A 19,118-nucleotide genomic window follows, 5' to 3' on the forward strand; every position below is an offset into this window, starting at 1 on the left:
GAATGCCAGAGAACAGAGAACGAGGGAGGGGGAGGGCATAAGGAAGGGAAGAAAAGACTGGGAAAACTCTTGTCCCGCGCGGGACCAAGGAGCCCCAAAACGCCAAGCCGCTCAGCGACTTAAAGGAAGGTGGAGGAGGAGGAAGAAGAAAAGGAGGAGGTGGAGGAGGAGTAGCAGCTTGAGACGCCTCCGCCTCAATTCCAGGAGAGAGGCAACATCCGGGCTACTGGCCCCCGGAAGTGACGTAGGCAGCAGGGGGCGGCCACTCTCTGAAGCGCCCGTTTCGCTTTACCGCCTACCCCCGCCGGCGCCATGTCCCGCCGCCCTCTACCCTAACTGGTTTCTCCCTCACCCTCTCTTTGGTTTGGGGCGAAGCGGAGACGGGGGTTGGCAGAGGAAGTCCTCCTGTCAAAGCTATTCTCCTGAGCCGTTAGGCTTTGAAACTTGGAGACACAAAATCTCCAAACCCATCAAACCAGCCGTCAAATTTCCCCCATCTCCTAGTTTCGCCCGCAGAAGCAATAGTGTCAGTTCGACAGGAGCTTCTGGTCTCTCCTCTCCGGGCCCCTTCCCCCGCTTTGGGTCCATCTCCGTCATTCGAGTCGCTAGTTTCTCCTTGCCTCCGCCTTCTTCCCACTCCCACCGGGAGGTGTCAGTCACTGGACCCTGAGCCCGCCTCTTCCGGCGGCGGCGGCTCTCAGGTTCGGTTGCCTCCTCCCCTCTTCCCTCCCCCAACCCCCCCCTCCCCGAGTGTCTCCCTCTCCCTCCTCTCTCCCTCTCTCTCTCCCTCTCTCTCCCTCTCTCTCTCTTTTGTGAGTTATAGCAACCGTTGCCTTGTGAATCAAGCGCCATAGTCACCGTAGTCCTGGCGACTGTTACCCATCAACAACAACTACTCCTCTCCTCCTCCTCCTCCTCTTCCTCCTCCTCCTCCCCACCACCACCATCTCCATCACCCACCAACAACACCACAATAATCCACAGCCAAGGTGAATATTATTCTATATCTACATGTGTGTGGGAGCGTGTGGATGTGTGTATACGCGTGTGTCCGTGCGTGTGTGTATTTGTGTGTATGTGTGTGCGCGCGTGTGTGTCTCACTCTTCTGCTGCTGCTGCTGCTGCTGCTGCTTCTCCTCCTCACACCCCGGGGGCTGCTGCTGCTGCTACTGCTGCTGCTGCTGCTGCTTGCTGCTTGCTGCTTGCTGCTGCTGCTGCTGCTGCTGCTGCTGCTGCTGCTGCTGCTGTTGCTGCTGGGGCTTTTCCTCTCTTTCTGGAGCTTGTTTACAATTTATATTTACTAACAATATAGATAGACTAGGATGTATGTGTACGTCTTTGGCCCCCCAACCTCCTCCCCCTCCTCTAGTTACACTTTAGGGATGGAGTATGATCTGGGGGGTCTGTGGAGAGTGAGAGAGGAAAATACAGTTTTCTGATTGGTATTGTGGAATATTTCTCATCTCAAGGTTGAGGAAGAGGGTCAGGTGGAGAGACCAGGAATTTTCCCCCCTTTCTTTTTTCTTTTTTAAACCTGTATGTTTCCTGCTTTTTTTCAAAACCGAAATAGATTACAATGTGCAGGAGGAGCCAGAGGTATTTTGTTGTTGTTGTTGACTTGTAGGGCCTGGTATGGATTTTTTCCCTTTAACCTCAAACATTGGTGAACTTTTCCCACCTCTTTCCTCCATTCTGTCCTCTCTTTGCTTTGTGATAAATAGGGTATTCTTTAATCACCAGCAGTTTCATTGTTTTCTTTTTCTTTTAAAACTGTATTTTCTTTGTGCTGCAAACAGTCTTAATATACATTCAGCACTCTTCTCCCTTCTCTTTCTCCCCCCCACCCCCACCTCTGTCCCCCACCCCACCATACTGAAGACAGGGGCCTCTACTGTGCTCTTGCTGATTCGGAGAAAGAGATTTTTTTTTAAAGTGTCTTTTTTTGTATTTGTGATTTAACCGGATGCAGAGCATCTGTGATAGTTCGGTTAGTAGTTATTGACAGAGCTTTATCTTCATGTGGAGATGGGAGGGTGCTTATGAGATTGCATTTCACTTTGATAAACCTTTAAATAGTGGGAAAGGTCTTGGTAATTTACATTGAGGTATATTGAGTGTATTTTAAACTGAGATAGGACAGAAGAAAGCTTTGAAAGAATTGTATTATAATGGTAGTTGTGAGTTATGGTACTTTGAGCTCCCCCCCCCCCCCTTCTCTGTTCATTTTCCTTTGAGAGTTGAAATTGAAGTCAAGTTGTTCATGAAGAATGTATGAAGCTTCTCAACTTGAAACGTGTATATTTCCCTTACTTTGTGGTTTAGACCTGGAGAGCTCTGTTGTTAACATATTCTTTGTATTTACTTTTTTTGTTTTCAAAGGACATGAAATTTATTTAATACTCTTTTATCAATTTAGTATGCTATTACTTCTGAAATATTTAAGTTTATGTTTATTTTTTCCTTTGTAGACCTAAAATATTAGCTCTTCACCAACAGGGTTGATCTTTAAAGTTAATCCAGTTTTACATTACAACTCCTTAAATTTGTATGTTGCATAGTGAAAGTTTTAATTGATTAATAGTAAAGTGGTATTAGTTTTGTCAGTGTACATTTGTGGAAATAAATGTATTTTCCTATTTTAATTGCATTAGTTTAGTTTCCCAATTTGAAACTTGTTAAATGATTTGAATATGCCTTGGTTCCTTGTAACTACCCCAACCAAAAAAACCGATATTGGCTTAATGGATTGGGCAGACCGAAGAATATGACAGCACTGAGATTGTAAAATGTTAAGCAGGTTAAATAATTGTAATACTTAAGTTGGACTAATCTTGCCAAATAAGAGTTGTATTTTTCTAAGTTTTATTTCTTAACCTATTTTTCTGTGAATACTTTATATAAATGAACATGATGTTTTGGTCTGAGAACAGTTTCTCAAAGGATTTACTTTATGGTTTATCTTTCTGGATGTCAAATCTATAACCCTAACTTGTATTATTTTTGCTCTGAGGAATGTCAAAGCTCCTGGGTCTCATAAAGTCTCACTGAAGTTAATGGGAGTTTTGCTTTCATTAGATACTGGTTCAGACTTTGTCATTTGCTTAATGGGTTGTCAGTAGAGTATAGGTTTTGTTATGATGTTATGCTTTAGTATTTACTGTTCATTTAAGGAACTTATAATTATTGCACATAGGTTTTGGGGTGTGCTTTTTAAAAATTTAGTGGCATGTTGAAGTGAGCACAGAACTTTCATAGGTGTAGCAGAACTATTAGTTTAAAAGAGATTATTGATAAAGTTATACTCATAGAAGATTATTTCCTCTTAAAAGTGAGTCGTCTTCATTTACTTAGGTTTTTAAAATAAATACTGAAGATGTTGGCAGATTTGTTAATCCTTAAATATAGTAGTGAGTAATTTTACTTATCATTTACATTATTGCCATCTTAATGTTTCTTGAGAGAAACGTTTGGATTTTCCTGTGTTCTTAAGTTTTAGATCTAGCAAGTGATGATGATACCTACCATTCTTTGAAAGTACAGTGATTTGGGGGGGTAAGGGAGGAGCCCAATAAAAATACTCACTTGAATACCTGTTTTATGTAGTTGAACATTTATATTAATGTATCTTTGAATGCCCTAATATCTTTAATACATATTTTGAGTTTTCTGAATTGTTTACAGTATGTGCCTGGTTTATTAGTTGCATTAAAAGAAAATAAATAATTTTTGATCATGCATTCATAAGTATTTAACAAAAATCTGTTCATTACATAGTTCCCCGGGCTTTTCATGAAATAGAAAAGTTAGGCCTACTTCACTATAATCATAAGGTTTTTAAATATTCCAAGCCTTTCAGTCTAGTATACTTTTATAAAGTATACAGTTAGGTTAAAACCTGGATTTTGAAACATTGAGATTTATTTTTCTTTTTTAAGGAAATGAACTAGAGATTCAAAATAAATGTACAATCTATCAAAGATAAGGTCATTGCTTTATTTCAGTACTTGCACATTGGTAATATTTTAAAAAATAAATCTTTTTAAAATTATGCTAGAGTATACTTTAGTCTGAACTTTCTAACAGGAAAAAATATAGGAGGAATATAAAGACTTCATTTTTTAGATTTTGAATTTATGTTTTTCTTAGTATCGGAAGAGTAAAAACAAACAGAACAATAGAAGAGCAATGCTATTTTTTATCAATAAAGTTATACAGAAAAATGGGACATGCAGTAAGGACTTAGATTACTGAAGAAATAAACTTAATTATTATGAATAGCATCATATAATAATTTTGTGTGCTAAGTATGAGGATAAAAAAGTCATATCCTGCCTTTAAAATTAAATACTTATAACTCCTCAAAGAGATTGGGTTTTTGCTGACTAGTATTATTTGTATATCCTTAGAATGGTCACCACAAAATATATTTTGAGTTCTCGGCTCACAGGTGCATAGTGCTCCCATATTTTGGAAATCCAAGATTAAGTGGATTTGACTAAATCTAGCTTGTTAGGGACAGATGGCTTCTTTAAACAGGTGTCACTTTCATTTCTAGTGCATTGTGTTGGGACTTCCAGTGGCTCACAAAAGGGCTGTCTAAAGCAGGTGGCATCCTTTGCTTTTGTCATTAGTAAAATCTACTTTTAGAGCTAATCATTTTCCCAGGAAGAGGTACTTTTTTAATAAGTGTTTTTTTAAAAAAAATAGTTTAAAACTCTTGTAGTTACTGAACACATTTCATTTTTAAAAATATACCTTTGTTTGCAAGTAGTGTAATATGAACCTTTTTCTAAATCATTTAATTCTTGATAATATTGCTTGACTCCTTTTGATTACATAAAGAAAATTCAAAAGTTATCTGGCAATTCAAATAATGAGGTAATTTTGCAGGGCAAGAAGCCATAGTAGTTGAAAATGAACTACAATCTGATTACGATGACAAGTGAACCCTAACTTTCACATATGATTGTACTTTTTAATGTAGTGTATTATAATGTGAACATATCTAAAACAGGTGAAGTTTTAGTTCTATTATATCATATATTTTTACTAATTCATAGAGAAAAGATATTTTAAATTATCTTAATAACAGAAATTAAAGTTTCCAGTATTTTTGAAAAGAAATATTCTAAGATAAGTTTCAAAAATGAAATTCTGTATCCAGCTACTAAATGAAGTAATATTCACCCCAACCCCCCTTTTAAAGATGCTTTTCAGTGCTATCTTCATTGTGGGAATTTTATATTTCGTATAGCAAATGCACCAGAGGGTGCTATGCTATTTGGATTGCTGTCACTAAGCAACATGAACTTATTTGGACTTTTAGTTTATAGAAAAAAGACATCTTTTTTTATTAGACTGAGAATATATGAGAAAATTAAGCATAATTTAGTTTTTAGAAATTCTATATATACTATTTCATTATATGTCAATACAACACATAACCAGTATCAAGACCTAATCCTCACTATAATTTCATTCAAAATGAAAATCTGAAAATGTTAATTTTATTTGTATAGAGTGTACCCTGAATTTTAGTGTGTTAATCTCTGTTTCTATCAGTTTTTTGGACTATATGCTTTCATAATATGTTGTCCTCTAAATTTGTTGATAAACATCACACTACTGTGCACATTCATTTAAAACAACGCAAAATCAAATTTTGATAGAATTTGTGATTTTTTTTTTATTGAATGACTTAAGGCTATCACTAGGCTGTCCCAAATAAGTGAAAATTTAATTGCTTCAGTTTAATAAATTAATGTAAACAAACTAGAGAATTTATTTCCTCCAAATTCACTCTGGTTCTCACTAATCTGGTTTGGGTAGATGGGGCTAATGTACCTATTCTATCTACTTCGGAGGACTGTTGTAAGTAAAGTTCTTTGTAAACCTTAAAACATTGATTTTACAGTCAAGGGGAATTTTATGGGAGAACAAATGAATCTAAATCTTGTACCATTAAGTTAAAATATATATCAGTATGGACTAAAAGAGTCTGGTACTGTTTAAAAAATAGCAAACATATTCATAGAATTTTAAAAATATTGCCTCATTTTATCCTGGAAGATCAATGCTATTATCTCTATTTTAAGGATAAAGAAACTGAAGCAGATAGATATTAAATGACTCACCTAGGGTCATATAGCTAGAAAGTATCTGAGATTGAATTTAAGCTTGGATCTGGATTTGAACCTAAAAGCATTTTAAATAAATGCAAGTAGTTATGGTACTGTGAAAGGAGCACTGGATTTGGAGTGGGAAAATTTAGGCTAATCCTTGACCATAGCTCTTAACTAATTTAGTTGACTGTGATCTTGAGAAATCAGTTTCTTCATCAGTAAAAAGGAGATCATAAGGCTAACATTACTTACCATGTAGTTGAATTATCATAAGGACAGTGCTTTGTAAGTCTCAAAGTATGATACAAATGTAAACTATTATTAATAGTTAATATTTTTTTCTTATTCAGGAGACCTTTTATACTGTTACAGAGCTAGCTCCAATTGTAATTATTCCTAAAAGTGACTTCATATTAAAGCATAGAAACTATAAATGTCCTAATGCGGAATAATATTGTGTAGATATCAAAACCACCAATTATAATAATGCATTTATATAGCACTTCAATTCAGCAAACATTAAGCATCTGCTAAAGGGTTAGACATAGTTGATGCTAGAATACAGATACAAAACTGAAAATAGCTCAACCCTCAGGGAGTTTATACTCTCCTAAGAGGTTTAAGGTTTGCCAAATACTTTCTTCACAACAACTCTGGGAGGCAGACAGGGTTATTTTATCAACCAGCATACTGAGGCTCTGAGAGATTAAAGGACTTGTTCATGGTCATATACCTAGTGGAAGTGAGGTCTGTCAGTCACCTAATTTCAAGTCCAGCACTCTCCACTAGGGCATGCTGCACCCATACAAAATCCATGGTTTAGAGCTAGAAGGAGGAGTCCTCAAGATCTCAGCTGTTTTCTCATTTTACACATGAAGAAAGTGAGGCTCAGAGAAGTAACAACTAAGATTATAAATGTAGTGAGTGGCAAAGGCAGCAATGGAATTCCAATCTTTTAACTCCAAGACCAGATTCCTTCTAGATTTTATGTTCTCGTCTTAAGTAGATGAGTCAGGTTTACTTAAGAGTTCTTTTGTTTTGTTTTTTTTTATCCCCCAAAGAATTAGAATTTAATAACTGTTCGTTCTCTCTCTCTCTCTCTCTCTCTCTCTCTCTCTCTCTCTCTCTCTCTTTCTCTCCTTTCTGTTTCTTTTTCTCTCGCTCCTCTTTCTGTCGGTCTCTCCTTTCTGTCTCTTCTCTATTTCTTGCCCCTTCTTTCCTCTTTTTTTTTTTTTTTACCTTTCTCCCCCCATCTTTTCTCTCTCTTCTCCTCTCTCATACTATCTATGTGATCAGTTAGTTCAAGGAAGACCTGAGTTTAAATCTCACTTGTAAGAACTAAATTAAATACACAGGTGTGTACTATATGTGTACTATGTAAATGGTAGCTAAAAATTATTAAGTCACTTCTGAACTTCCCAGGTAACTCTAGAATGTAAGTTATGGTCCAATTGTTTATTTGCATCAGTGGAAATATTGGAACGTCCCCATCCAGTTAAATCATTGTTCAGTCCTTTCACCCCATCTCAAAACATTCATCTATCCACTCCTCTACTTATCAGATTTCTCCTCAAAATTTCTTAACACAGTAAACATAACAGGTCAAAATCTTTTGTCTGAAACACGTTGCTAATCTCTGAAACTTTGTTATATTCAAAGAGTAAAATATAATCAATGCATATATGTCTATATTCCTCAGAGTCAATTCTGTATATTAAGTAGTTAACACTAAGACAACACCTATGATATGGTCATGTAACACCTATTTATCATTTACCTATCATCATGCAATGATTCTTAATTGTTATCTTTTTTTTCAAAATATATATCTGCCATATCTGAAGAATTTTCTCTCTATCCCTCAAAGTCAACTATATATTTTCATCAAAACTCTATTTCCAAGCCTTGTGTTAAGTACTCTGGTCATCATAAAAAATTCTTTTTCAATCGATAGTCTAACTTTTTGTACAATGTTGGATTTACCAGGAAATGAGTCCCCCAGTTTGTTATTTCCTAGGGACTATAAAATTTAAGACTCAATGAAATGAATATTTTAGTTAGCTTTTTAATATTTCACAGAGATAGCATATGTAAAATCTTTAAAAGCTGCATGTAGGAAATGGTAATTTTGGTTTAGTTGCTTTCTAACTTTATTCTTAGATCTGTTAAGGGAATTTCAGATAATATCAGACATACACAAAATATAAACATGAAAGAGGATAAATATTATATAGTTGGCTCTCTTTTGAGGTGCTAAAGAATGGTAAGGATTCCTTTTTTCATCAGACACTTTGTATTATCTCTTAAGTTGCTGTTCAGTACTTTGTTGCATTTCTGTATTTTGAGGCATCTTGTAAAAAATAAATATTTACTTGGGAGTTAAGGTCATATTTATAAATTTCTATAAATTTACTTGAGCTATATCAGATTAGGTAGCTTTTCCCAAATTAGCAACCTGATTTATTTTAAAGAAAGTCGATCTGATAGTTTAGTTTATTTGCTCTTTAAACTGAATTTTATGGAGAAATTCTTACAGCTTCATGTTTTATCTCTTTTGAGGCCTGCCTTTTCATATAGCTTAGATAAGAGGTTTCAGACATGTAACCAGCCACACTCAAAGGGGACCCAAATCAGATTAAAATATAATTGGGATATATTTAATGAAATTAATAAAAACATAATAAAACATACATAATATGAACATGTGGGTTTCTAAGTCAATATGTGGCCTATAGAAGTTCTATAGAGTTTAGTGGGCCCTATTTCTATTTGGGTTTGATGCCACTGGATTAGATTACATGTTTTCTGTTTTTTAATATATAACATTTTTTCTGTAAAAATTTATTTAAAAATAAAAATAATTTAATGGCATTAATCCATGCCACTTTTTCTGATTCTTGTTCAAGTTTTTTTTCTTCTTTTTTTTCAAGTTTTTCAGTAGAGGATCTACCCTTTGCTTCTTTTAATATTTTATTTATGGTGACTATTTATTGTTCCTAATTCTCACTACTAGTCACCCTTCTTAGAAAGGCATAATAATACAGTTAGAAAGAGCACTGACTTTGGAATAGAGGACCTGAGTTTAGAACCTGCCTCTGTCATTTAATATCCATGTTACCTTAACTAGTTACTTAATATCTATGCACTTCAGTCTCCTCATGATTCCTTCTAGTTTCAAGTCTATGATCCCATGTTCTTCTTTGATGATGTCTTTGACCTTATTTGTCATGTACGAGTCAATTTTGGCAATGTGTTGTGCCTATTTTTACCTATCATTAAGCTTTCTTTTTAAAATCTACAGCTTGCCTTTCTTTTTCAGCATATAATTTATCTAACATGTAACAAAACTGTCCTGATTATCTGTGATTCTATTTTTAAAAATTTTTGGTGGTGGTGGTGGTGGAGGAAGAAGAATCCTATCCTATCCCTAAGCTCTCTTCATTTTCTATTCTTTCAATCAGATGTAATTTGGATTCTGTCGAGGTCATAAGGGTCTATGATTCATAGTCATATAATGCCACCAGGAGAATATTAGTGTTAAAAAGATTGGCTGTTGTGGCAATGAGCAGCTTGGGACTATTGACAGTACTGTACAATTTCTCAAATGCAATCTGGCATTCTTTCTTCTCTTATTCAATTCTAGGCTTAGATTATTGTCATTAATAGTGCCTGTTCAAAATATGTAAACAAACTGACTAATCTTATGGGCTGTCATTCATTTGCATGTAACTTAGTTGGACTCATTTTAGGTTTTCTTTTTTTCATTTAGTTCTGAAAGGTCCTAGTTCTCTTTTGCATTCAGTGCAATGCCATCCACAACAAAACATTTGAGGAACTTTACATTCTCTAAAGGATCTCTTCTGTTCTGTATATACTTATACTCAGCACATAAATTAGGCAGGATCTTAACTCTTAATACCCACCCCCTTTCCTTTTTGAAGATGGATTTTGCATGTATTCTTCTTGGATGTAGAAAGAAAGTAACCAAGAAGTATGACTTGGATATTAAGATGATTTATTAAGTTTTGCTATATTTTACTATTTAATATAAAGCATGTTTAATACCTCTTACTCTCTTCATCCACCTGACTACTTGAGGGACCATCTTTCTTTTGGCTCACATTAATAAAATGTGCTCTCATGATGTGCTAATTGTGTTCCATATTTCGTTGACTCTTTGATCTATAAACCATTAATTGGTCATTATAGTACAGTACTTGGAGCTTTACAATAGCTATTTTAGACTCAAGAAATACTCTCTAAGTATGGTAAAATATAAAGGAACAATAAATTGGGAATGTCAGGAAACTTTAGCTCTATTCACAATGTTTTCACTATCCTGCTTATGACTTTGTCACTTGAACTCTTCTAGCCTCACTTAACCTATTTGCAAAGGGATGAGGTTGAGCTAGATAATCTTTGAAGTCCCTGGGTTCTAACATTTTATGATTCTATGAATTTTGATGTTTCATATACTGGGACAATCATTTTTTCCTATCTGCATGAAAGACAGTATTGCTGACCATTTAAATTACAGTTTAATTCCCAGACTAGTCTAACTTAGACCTTTTTTTTCCAATTCACCTGATACTTACTCAAAGTTAACATTAGTAAACAAGTATTAGTAAATAGCTTGGGAAATCTAAGGTGAACAAGGTAACTGGTCTGCAACAGGTATATAAGTCCAGAGATAAAAGTTTGAGTAAAGAATGAGAAATAAGCAGGATAGCAGAAGAGAACCAACAATAAAATTGAGCAAAAATAATATTAGAACAAAATAATGAATTATGAGTCTGGAAAACTCAGTTCTAGTTTCATTTCTGCCACTAACTAGTTGGGGGACTTTTGATAAGTCACTTAATAGTCCCATCAGTTTTTAGTTTCCTTATCTGTGAAACAAATCTGTGAAACTAGTTCAACTAGTTAACTTCTAAGGTTCCTTGCAGACCCACAGAATGTGCTTCTTTAATTTTATTACTTTGGCAACTAGGCAACAGTCAAAAGGGATGCCTGCTCTAGATTGAGGGAATAGAACTGAAGATTGTTGCTGTGATCTCTGTGATATTTGTGGCTGCTCACTGCATTTAGGGTTAAAAAAATTGTGAATCTGTGACTGTTTGCTGATCTGGCCACAGCTATGGCATCCTCTTAGAATCTTTCACCAGATCAAGGCCTCTACAGTAACTGTGGGCAAGTACACTGAATTCTTAACCGCAATTCAAGAGGTAACTTAGTTCTAGATATGGATTTTCAGCCTGAACAATATAATGAAAGGCTCTTGAGGCTCCTTCTTTATTCCCTGAGGAGCTCAAGTCCAGAATGCCACTTCTCAAGAATGTAAATATGAAGTATCCAGAAAGAGATCTCATTACTAGTAATTATAAAATTAACTACTTTGGGTATCAAGGGCCTCATTTCTTAAGTTTTCCTCGAATTTTCTTTTCATGTCTTTCATTTAAGGATGAGAGTAATTAGGATAAAGCTTATCAAAGAATCTGAATATTATGTGGTAGCTTTTCTACAAGGCCCAGAGGTATTCCTGAGATTCTGGGGGCTCTGCTCCAGGAAAAGTTACTTTGATACATGCCATAAGTTATAGGTATATATATATAAATTTATCATTTTTTCATAAAAATTTTGTCAGAAGTTTTTCTTTATTTCATGTAATTTTTTTGTGTACAGAGATCTTGTTAACATATTTGTAGTTCTGTTAAAGCATGAGATCTAAAGATTAAAAGTAAGCCACATGATTTTATCTTAAGTTTATTAATGTATTAAGGAGTCATTCCTTATCCCTCACCTTCATCTCCAAAAATATAGCATCAAGAAAAATGTATAACTTTTTAACAGAGTAGATTTCAGAGAGGGACACAGATAAGCAGTCCAATGTTAGCACCACACAGTTAAATTTAATGTGTTTTGAAAAAGAATGAGCCATATATTGGATTGGTAGTTTCATGTACAATCCCCATTTCTTAGCTGCCTTTGTATATGAAAACAGTCATGTTTAATGATTTTCTAGTTAATTTTTTTAAAAAAGAAAAGATGTATTCTCTACTTTCACATTTGTCAAAATCTAACAGGACTTTTCCAGATAAATAAATGAAAGTTCTTAATACTTTTAAAAACTTCCTGATTCTATTTGTTGGGTAATATAATTATTCTTATGATGCTTATCACATTTTATTTGTGAATTCATTTCTTCCTACAAAATAAGGTAGAAGTTGTTGAAGTGGTGGAAATGGAGCTTGAGCACCTGCCTATATTATATTTGCCTTTTAAGGCTTTGCACTGCAAGTAGATTTTTGAGAGACATGAGTTCAAATACAAGATCTGATATTACTAGGAATGTTATCTTGTGCACTTAAATTCCCTGAATTTCCTCTTTTGCAAGATGGAGATAATACTATGTGTACTACCATTTTCACGGTGTTATTGAGAAGAAAATGGTTGATAAATCTTATAAGTAACAGTAAAGAATCAGATTAATTTACAAGGTAATATAACTATCATAAAAACTCTTTTCTTGCCTGTACTGGATATACAATTCTTTCATTTCATGCCTTTGAGGCCACAAATTAGGGAAAAGAGAAAGAAACAAAAGTAGTGTTTGCCAATAGACCTTGACAACTAATATTTCCTACATGCTGCTTTCTAGCTACTCTAGGTTTTTGCATAAAGAATGGAAAGATTTTTTATTGAAACATCAAGTTTTCAAGTATTATTTTGCTATTTTGAAATAACCATGATTTTCCTTAGTATGGGTATTTACTCTTCCTTTGCCCCAAATTTGATCACAACTTCTTTACAATTTATGAATTGTTGGGCAAAAAAAAAATATTGCATGAAATCCTGTCTTCTGGTGATGATCCTCATCATACTAAGTTTCTTTTTGACAGACAGACAGTCCATATTTTTGCCCATTGTTCAGTATCTGTCCAGCTTAGGACAACTTGTTGTTCTTGGTGAAGGACAGATTGCACCTCTTCTATGAAGTTGATGGACACAATTTTTTAGCCTCCAACATGCCTGATAATGAATAGACATATCCTTTGTAGAGCTTATATTCTAAATTAAACATGCACATCCATAGAAAGGAGGAAAAAGAAAATCCTGCTTCTGTGCCAGAAAATAAAAATGATGGATTAACTCAGTTCCCTACCTTCTGCTCTGTGTGGGAAATTCCTAGTAGTCTTTGTGGATATGTTTGGTGATTGGACCAGGTTTTCTTTCCTACTTGTGTTCTGAACTGGCATTGTTTGGAACAAAAGAATGTAGCCTGTCTCATCCTGTCTCATCCCTAATAATGCTTTGTCTGATTGACAGCCAATTATACCTAATGACGCTATTAGACAATGGTTTTCAGAAAGTCTTAGTTTAGGAAAACTCCCCATCTCTTTAAAAATTAATTGATAGGACATTATTAAATTATTTGCAGATAAGTTTACCAATTCAAAATGTGTAGTTAATGCACAGACATTTCTGGCTTTAAGTAGTCAAGGATGTCTTAATGAAAAACCAGTATGTAAAAATTCATTTACAGAACTAGGGTAGTTTGGAGGTAGTTATTTGTATTGCAAATAGAGAATTCATTTTGGAACAATATTTCTTGTTTGTTCCACCCTTGGCGTATTTAAATATATAAATCAGTTATAGAAGATCAATTTGCATTTTTCTAGGAATATTTATGTGTAGTGCATTACCCAAATCAGACATTTTATACTCCATTAAGTATATCTTGTTTCTACATACAACTGAGTTTCAGTTCTCTGAATTGATACTTGGGACATGAATAACTTCTAGCATGGGTTTTAGTTTCTATTAATCAATAGTGTAATATTAAGATACATGACCAATTTTTTTCTGAGAGTTACATTTATGCAAATTAAGGAATATATTAAGATGTATTTAAATTCATGTAACTATGCTGTTTTTTAAACAATATTTTTAGCAAATAATTCCATAAGCTTTAGAGCTGAAATGGCTGGTTTGTTACTGTATATGAAAATACTGCACCGCTGGATAGTAAACAGCTTTAAAATGGAAAATTAGCTTTTTTTTTTGATGGACATGGTACTGAACATAGAAGTGAACATATACTTCATAATTTATTTAAAATTTTATCTCTTGAAAGCAAGTTGAGATTGCCTTGAATAAGGAATGGAAGCAAATTTTGATTGTATTGAACTAGGGTAGCATTTACTATAGTGAAGCTCTTAGAGTTCCAAGTTACTGTGATTAGAAAGGAGAAGAATTTGAACATAGAGGGAAATGTGATAATTCTCTACCTGTTTCCACTTTTTTTTGTTCTCAATAACTATAGCTATTCTAAGTTTATGAAGATGTGGAACTAGAGGTAGCTTGTCTTTGATGCTTTAGCCCCTATATTGAGTTGTGCTTGTATTAATTTGCATCACATTCTGGAATCCCTCAAATCCTATAATAGTCTTGTATGATGCCTGGTGCTTTGAGCTTTGGAATGCACCAAATTATCTTTTGCTTTGTAAGCATTTTAGTCATTTCAATAGATGGCACAGCATATCTATAACAATAGTATTCTAATCTGAAGGGAGAGAGTAAGAATCAGAGGAAGACAGGAGAAGAATGAGAATAGTACAAGTAGACCAAAAAAGGACAATCAGAAATTAGTAAAACTATGATTATAAAACCAAAGCAGTTGATCATATAGGCAGTAAAGATAAGCAGTAAGGTATTTGACAGAAGGCAAAGGAGGAGAATGAGTTAAAAGAATTTTTTTTGAGGAGGGAAGTAACGATAGATTTGCAATATTATTTTGACTGTAGTTATTTGAACTGATTAGTAGGAGAAGCTGGCATTATTATAATTCTACGTTATAGCCACCCCTTTTTTTGTGAAGATATTCTATTTATGAACCATGAGTAGTTGGGGGAAAGTGTATATGCCTCACAAAGGGAAACATTTAATAGAGATGTGTTTCGATTTAAATTAATATTGGCATAATTTAGTAAATTCAGGATATTCTTATACCTGGGATATCTGATTATTCTAGAAACATCTTAATTTCACCTCAAGCTCAGTTATAGCTTAAAGATTTAGTAATCTTTGGAAAACTACATTATAAAATTATCTTTTTTGAAAGTACCTGGCCTGTTGAAATAAAAAGCAATCAATTTTTTTCCTGTTACATTGATAATTGAAATATGTTATCAAATAGAACTTAATTTGTACTGAAAACAATGTTTAGGATTATGTTTGAGGTCTTTTTTTTTTTTTTTTACTTATGTCATGATGTATGATTACATATTTCAAGTGTTTAATTTTTCCATTTCAACGTATTTCCTAATTCAGAAGATTGTTCTTAGTTGTTGGTTAAGTATTCTGTTTAGTAATTCCAGATTCCAGTATTTGAAATCTGACCTATTACTGAAAAGAGAGCAAGCAAAAAGACAATAATCCATCTTAAAGTACACTAGAAAAAAATTGGTTTTTGATCTAACAAAGATGACATTGGTGCATAGAAGATTCATCATCCTTATAACAAGACTGCATAAAAACACTTCTCTCCCTTGTATTCTGTAATATTCCGTTAACCTTTCAGAAACCTTTTTTTTTTTTTTTAAATTAAGATTTTGGTCTTTTAGGATTCTGATCCATGTGCATTTTATTTGGAAAGTGGGTTGCTTCAACTTAAGGATATTTTCTGAAGCCTTATTTTAATTGATTGGAGAATGAAAGCAAAATTTATAATTTTTAAGAATTTAAATCTTAAAGTCAGCTGAAATCCTATAAAAATCTTGTAATGAGAGTCCACAAATACTGAAACTAATTGCCATAGATGTTTTTATAATATAAAATAATTTTTTGTTAAACTTTAGTTTCTTTTTTCTCTCTCACCAATTAACGTTTTCTTTAGTTAGTCAAACTCTAGTGCTTTAAACTTTTGCATATAATTCTTTTCGTAGAATGGTAGAAGTGGTAAATGGTCAAAAGATTCCATTTTGAAAGGTGATAAGGAATTAAAATTAGCTGTTAATGACTGACTTAGAGAGGTATTCATAAAATAGAATTTATTTAAGGAGATAAGGGAGAAAGTTTAATTGAGAAAAAGGCAAAATATGGTAAATTATAAGGAAGGGATGACTTAACATCATTTAGACCAGTGTAATAATTTCTCTTTCATTGCCTTCAGGGAAAAAGGAGGTTCCTGTGGCCTATTTCTTTGGTTGAGGTCACATGAGTGTGAGGAAAGCTCATTTTCCAAAGCTTAAGGCTATAACTGAAAAGGGAGTGGAAAGTAGAACTTTTGTTTACTCATGATCAGAATTGCTCTGTTATGAACAGGCTAATTTTATACATACACACATACATATACATACCTGTATAAATAAAAATATACATATTATATATAGAGAAATCTCACAAATTATGATAAATGGAATTTTCAAAATCAAGACAGAAATAAGAATTTCTTTTGCTAAGAAAATGCTTCTCTGTAAATGATCAAAGCATGCACAGATATATAGAAAGTATACCTTTTGGGGAAAAATAATCTGTAATGTTTACTTCTGACATATAAAAAGTTGAGTAGAAATGCATAGGTTACCAAATAAAATGTTCTATAGTGATCTTTTTTCCATTATAATTTAGCTAACCAAATAGAAGGGGGAAATTGTATAAATTAACTAGATATTATAGTGATGTTATATTATAAATTAACAATTCTGTTTCCAAAGACTTTCTCCATTTTATAATTAAAAAATAAATAATCTTGTTTATATGACCTTTTTATGTATTGTAAAATCTTTAACAAATCACATTATAAATGCAGTATATGTAAGAAAAAATGTGAGGTATATTTGGCCAAAAAAATATTTTGAAAAGATAAATATAACAAAAACAATTAACTCAATCCTGTACGTGCTAGTTTTTAGTAATATTCAAAGTAATATTTTATATGTATGTAAATGCATATGCTTACTGATTTGAAATAAAATTGAATTAAAAATAATTGAAAATAGTTTTCCCTCTGATATTATAGACCTCTACAATTAAATATATTAAATTGTCATTTAATTTGATGTTTCCTCATTTTTACATTCATCATAAGTTGGGCAGAGGTCTGCTTCATTTTATTTTGGTATTGATTTTACTTTGTATCCTCTGGATTTTAAGTTGCATGATGTTTGACTTTTAAAATAGACCACTTTTATTTAAAAAATACCCTTTTTTTTTTTTTTTTAAAGCAGCTTAATGAACTTTATTCTTTAGGAAGGTAAATCATTTGTCCTTATCAAGTCTATGTTTGGAGAATGAACTCTTTATGGAAGGTATCAGGGAGCTTTTCCCCTCAGTCATGAAATTAAAACTTTTTTTCTGTCTTGACCTTTTTCATTTGAGCATAGATTTGATATCACTTTTAAAATTAGGTTTCTATAACCTACTTCATACAATGAAGTTGGAAGAGGCAACTAGTTTAACCCAGATCTTAATAGTAATTGCTATTAAGAAATACTCAGGTAGCTATCTACTTATATACCTTGAAGACCCTCCAGTGAAGAAGAACTCACTGAACTCCTAAGGCAACGTTTTAAATTTTTTTGATAGCTTTAATTTTTAGGATATTTTTCATTACATCAAATCTAAATGTGCTTAAATCCCATCTTCTATAGGAAGCCTTTCCCAGTCCCTCTTTAATTCTAATCACTTCCCTTTCAATTATTTAATATTTATCTTATATGTTGCTTCTGTGTACATTGTTTTCCTCATTATATCCTTCTCCCCCTTCTCTGTCTCTTTCCTCTTCTCTCTCTCTTTCTCCCCCAATCCTTCTCCCCACATCTCTCCCCCTCTCCATTCCCTCCTCCCCTAATGCTTAGCTGGTACAAAATAAGTACTCAATAAGTTTTTATTGATTGATTGCATCTTTTCAACTTCTACTCCTTGAACCTTAGTGTTTCTCTGACCAACTAGAACAAATCTTATTACTTTTCTAACAGTTTCTTCCAACTACTTTATGGTTATCTCATCTTTCCAAAATCCTCTCTTCTCAGACAACTATTCCCAATTTTTTTAAACGATTTATGTCAATGGTTCTTCATTATCATGGCTGCTGCTCTCTGAATGCTTCCACTTTATCAATGCACTTTTAATCTGACTAGGCAAGTGCAGCAAGATTTTCACTTTTATTTTAATTAAAATGTAATTCACTGTTGATTTTAATTCATTTTGCCATGGTTCTTACCCTTATGTCTGACCTTATCCTGCCCTTCTTATATCATTGATCTGGTACCATTAGCCAATCAGCTGTCACCTATGATTCCAGGACTGAGCTAAGGGGAGAGAATAGTTGGAAAACTATAAAGTACCTCTATTTTTTACTTATTCATATATGTAAATATATGACTATTTATACATATACATATACATCATATACATTTATATTTATGTGATGCAAACATCTGCATTCTACCACATACATAAACATAAAGAAGTATATTACTATTTACTGTGGTAACATTTTTATGTTATAAGTGTTGTGGTAGAATACCCTTCTGAAAAGCTACAAAGAACCAGAGATATAGTACTAACCTTATTATTTAAAAATACATTTATCTTATGCATAAGTTTTCTATAAATGATTTATTCCTAAATAAATTTAATGTCCTATGCTTTTAAAAAAGAAATTGAGAAAATTTTTTGTTTTATATTTCTTGTATTTCTCATCATATCTCTTTCCCTATCTTTTCACAGAGAACCACCCTCTATAATAAAGAGTAAAAAACAGAAATTTTTGAAAATTGGTATTTACTTTTTAAAAAGTTAAATATAATATACATTTAAACTTTTTTCTTTCTACCATATTGTTTAATATTTAGATTATTCAGTTGTGGAATTTTTTTACATATATGTAGTATATATGTATGTATATATGGCATGATATGGAGTGTCTTGAGTATTAAATAATATCCACAAGCATATAAAATAAGGAGATGGAAATGACTTTTCTAAAAAAAA

General features: G+C 33.2%; 1 protein-coding gene across 2 annotated transcripts in view; it reads left to right on the plus strand.

Annotated features, from left to right (window-relative positions):
• Nucleotides 1–834: 834 nt before the first annotated feature.
• Nucleotides 835–19,118, plus strand: part of RFX3 (regulatory factor X3) — a 314,889-nt gene continuing 296,605 nt past the window's right edge. The window contains exon 1 of one of the 2 annotated variants that reach the window (XM_023497908.2): nt 835–989. The gene's annotated coding sequence lies outside the window, so the exon portion shown is untranslated. The remainder of the gene's footprint in view (nt 990–19,118) is intronic. The other variant, XM_031962220.1, reaches the window with a different exon arrangement.

The sequence above is a fragment of the Sarcophilus harrisii genome, chromosome 1, assembly GCF_902635505.1.
Source record: "Sarcophilus harrisii chromosome 1, mSarHar1.11, whole genome shotgun sequence".
Taxonomy (NCBI): Eukaryota; Metazoa; Chordata; class Mammalia; order Dasyuromorphia; family Dasyuridae; genus Sarcophilus; species Sarcophilus harrisii.